A 4,706-nucleotide genomic window follows, 5' to 3' on the forward strand; every position below is an offset into this window, starting at 1 on the left:
CCCCTGATAGCTTGAGCTCAGATTCTTTGAGCACATTTAAGGAAGTGAAGCTAAGAAATACAATGCTTTCCACTTCTTGCATTCTCAAATGGTACCACATGAAGGTTTGTCAAAGCTGAAAGCATCTGAGGAATCAACAAGCCGATATGCAACTTATAGTGTGTTCTTTAGGCATTGCTATGCAATATCTGGCCATACCTATCGTTAGTTCTCAATTGAATGAGGCTTCTGATTGGCTATGTGCCTTATTGTTCGTTTGTCATTGTCGTTGGAACAGTGGTTATGAATGTTCAAGTGTCAAATGTGGTTCTGAAGAGTAAGAGTGTTGTTAAGCCATTATTTATCACATTTTACCTTATTTACCAGTCTTTAGTCCACTAAGCTTGACAATCTTCAACAGGACAATTGTGAATGACTATCTTACTCAAGATAAGTTATAATAGTTTGTTATATGTATTTTTAAAATATTACTGGTAGCTTGCAATTTTTTGGATAAAATGGCTATACTGCTATTATAGTATGTTAAATTTCAGAAATGACTTACATCATCATTACGTGTACATTACTTGACAATATAGATCATGCTAGCACTAAAATAAATGTCATGGCAAAACAGAAGTGTACATTACATTTAAAGTTTAGTTAGGCTACATGTACAGTGTTCGATCTTTTGGTGAGTGGTGGCTCTGAAAAGAGCCGGTTGATGTAGTAACTGCTGATAATAATGGTGAGAGTGATGGCTGATAGAGTAAGTGAAATGAGTGAGAAGGGTAAATGAGACCAATGATGAGGGTGAACGAGACCAGTGATGAGAGGGAGTGAGACAAGTGATGAGAGGGAGTGGGACGACTGATGGGAGAGAGTGGACCAGTATTTGAATGGAGTGAGTGTACCAACAAAAAGTAATAAATTATATGCAGTAGTTACATATCTGAGTTAATACCTTTGGAGCATTTTCACGTTGCAACCAGAGTGGGAGATGGAGACAGGATCATGATGCTGAGGAAATTTTTACAATTGTTTGTAATGCTGGCAACAGAGATAACTATAAAAAAGAAGCTATCACTTTGCTTATATTGACCACTGAAAGCTGATAAGCTGGCCTATGAAAAACTTATCAACAAACAATGTCAAATTGGATGAAACATCTGAAGTGATTTGTATGTTAAAGATTTGACTAGAAGGTTTATGTAATTGACAGTCACACAAAGATAAATACCATTTTTTTGCAGCAAAGTCTATTGGAATTGTTTAGCATATTTGCGACCAGTTTGACAGAGAAACAGCTAACAGGAAGCAGGGATCCAACAAGCTTACGGTACCATCAAGTTGTAAAGATGTATCATTAATAGTTGATGGCTTGGAGGAGGAGCCTATTTTTTTGATTAACAGACCACACTCCTGTAATGGAAGGGACTCACTCTTGGAAGACTTCCATAAGGAGTCAATGACAGACAAAATTATTTATTTTGCTGGAATCTTTTTCAATTAACAATTTGAAAGTAAACATACTATACATGATTAAATATAGTCTTGTGCCCCGCCCCTTCGCTTTTGGAGGAAGGGTCTGGGGACACTCAAGGCTGTTTTGTTGCATAGCACTGGAATGTCAGCGTCCCAATCAGATTGCTCCAACCACATGGTACCACCGCAAACTAGTTAATATCACATGATATAATTTTAATAAAATGGCCTCTAAAAGATAACTAGAATTTGTAGGAGCTTCATGAGTTGTTACAGGATTTGAGGTTCAAAGAGAAGTAAAGGAGGAACAGAAATGGGCATCACAAAGTCTGTTATTGATGATTAGGATAGTTTCTTGTGCCTGCTGACAGGATTTAGTGGCAAACAAAGTGTCAATCACTACTGTGGCTCTGTACTACATTATGTCCATTGGAAAATAAGTTCTGGAACAGAAAAACTCTTCCTTGGTCCTCTGGTCAATGACTAAAGCTAGTGATTTTACTATTGATGAGCAATGAGTTAAGAAATGGTGAGTTCACTTAACATTTGCCTGTATATAGTATCTAAAGTACTTTCAGTGAGGGGTGGACATAGGATTTAATTTTTTGGGGGGGGGCAATTGTGAGATGGGACGAGTAATTAGGGGGTGTGGTCAACTAAGCTTGTACAAAACTTTTGGGAATGTATAAATTATGATGACTAAGCCTGCTAAAATGAACCCGTTTGTGGTTTAAAGATAGTTTACATAGTCCAGTACTGCAGCTGCTTCACAGTTTTCACAGGTAAACCATAGTTTGTGTTACTCCATAAAATTTTTGGGGGGGCTTGCCCACCCCCCATAGATGCGCCACTGCTATCAGCATTGATGGAAAAAAGACTACAGTAAATATCACCAGCAATTGGTAGTATTGGCTTGTTATTTATGCATTTCTCAACCAACAGAAACTCATCCTGTTTTATATAACAAAGTACCATAGCTTTGCTTGTCATTCTTTCCTGCTATCCCTATATTCTGGACATACACTTCTATAGAATGTGGTGACCCACAGTGATATGTACTTTATCTCAGGACTATCTATGCCCATACCAAAAGCTATAATTATTTGAATGTGAGATGACTCTTTTATAAATTCCGATTGTACTTCTTCCTTTATTCCATGAAGACTGCCTCTTTCATACAAATTAAGAATACAGTATTTACGCTTGTTAGGATCACACAGAGGATAAAGGTGCATATGAACCAAGCATTTTGTCTTACACATCATATACAATATTGCAGTGTTTTTAAGAATGAGAGAACATCACAGTCTTAGGATGATTCAATTCATTGATTCTGACACTTTCAGCAATATCTCTTGAAAATTCACCAAGACTGATGAACTGTGCCAACAAACAGATACCTCGACTTGGGGACAATCTCACTCATAGCATTCTCCATTCCTAACTGCCAAATGACATCATAATTTGATTGTCTCAGAGTTGCTATGTAGTTAATACTGGAAGAAAAGGAAACTCGTCACCCCGATACAAATCATACAACGTGAAATAAAAACTATTATACACTGACAACATCTTGATGCAGTGAGCTTATCAAGAACAGAGTAACCATTTTATTTTTTAACGGTAACCGACTTATTGGCCTAATATGACAATATGATTATAAAGATGATATGTGCTTAGTCTTATTGTCTGAAAAAATAATTCACAAAAAAATGAGCCTCCACAGTTGCTCATTTTACTTCCTACCATTTTTCAATCTGTCAGGGGGTGTGGCTAAACGTGACGTCATACAAGGCATAAGGCTGACTTTTACCATTGACTGCAATGTAAAATTAGTTGCTGATAACTCTGTTAAGACTTAATTTTACACCTTGTAGCTTTAAACCTGTGGTTAGTCATAGATTGTGCTCATAATTCAAACTAGTCAGAGGACATCTGAGTCATTATGGCTCACATAGCATGCAGCTCATAGCCAAAAATTGACAATTCATAATGAAGCTGTGCTTGTGTGGTTTATGAAATTTCATGTACTGATGTTGCTTAATAGTGTTAAAACACCAAAATATATCAATAAACACATGCAACACACAACAACAGCTTCATTGTGGATTGTCAAAAGAAGGCTATGAGCTGCAAGCTGTGCCAACCATAATGACTGAAATGTCCACTGAAAATTTTAAGCCCAATGTATTACTATTACCACAGGTTTAAAGCTACAAGGTATAAAATAAAGTCTAACAGAGATAGCTTTGTATGACGTCACATTTAGCCACACCCCCTGACAAGATGTCAAATGGCAGGAGGAAAATGTAAAACTTTGCAGGCTCATATCTTTGAGAAAAAATTTTTTTCTGACATTAAGACTTAGTACATATCATATCTATGATCATATAATCATAGTACGCCATTTAAAGTACCCCAGAAATCATATCAGTGACCCTTTAAATCTCTGACAATAGCATGTCTCAAGTCAAAGAATTTAAATTAATACTCTCCAGAGTAATTAATATTGCTAGGACTTGTTTTCTTAAAATATCTCGATCCTCCTGTACCTCACCAATGCATATAACTATTACACCTTTTGCTTTGAAACTTCATATTGATCCATCATTAATGAATTTGCACAATACCTTTTTGACGCTTGTACCCTTTAATACAGATGAGTGATTTGCAAAAATAGTAGACTTATCTAATAAAACTAACAAGGGCAGTTGGCAAAATTAATAAACCATTCATTTTCCAGATCTATCCCAAACTTCGCTACCATCACGAACTGCACTTGGGGCTTGGTGACCATGCTCATCACCTATAATCACTCTGGTGTTTCTGGCCAAATAAAATTGCCATTAAAGGAGGAGAATAAACTTTGACAAAAAACAAGGAAAAAGTCACATTGTAATCAAACATGGCACTTTTAGAAAAGCAGAGATTATGTCAGTTACATGTTTAATTTTGTGTGAAAATTTAGCTCCTAAGTTAATAAGAGAAACAAAGAAAATGAGTGACAACAATACTGTGCCACACTATTGACTTTGGAGTGATAAAACTAGAAAATTTTTAGAACACTTCTTAAATTAATGATCAATGTCCTCACTAAATGTTAAATTTATGATCAAGAGTCCTCACACTGCCTTTTGTTCACTTATGTGATGCATTACGTTGAACCAAACATCTCTGGAACTATGACAATATATATCTTTCACACCACAAATTCGTCTAGATACCGTAGGTCGAGTTATATT

Source organism: Amphimedon queenslandica, unplaced genomic scaffold, assembly GCF_000090795.2.
Source record: "Amphimedon queenslandica unplaced genomic scaffold, v1.1 AMPQUscaffold_12842, whole genome shotgun sequence".
Taxonomy (NCBI): Eukaryota; Metazoa; Porifera; class Demospongiae; order Haplosclerida; family Niphatidae; genus Amphimedon; species Amphimedon queenslandica.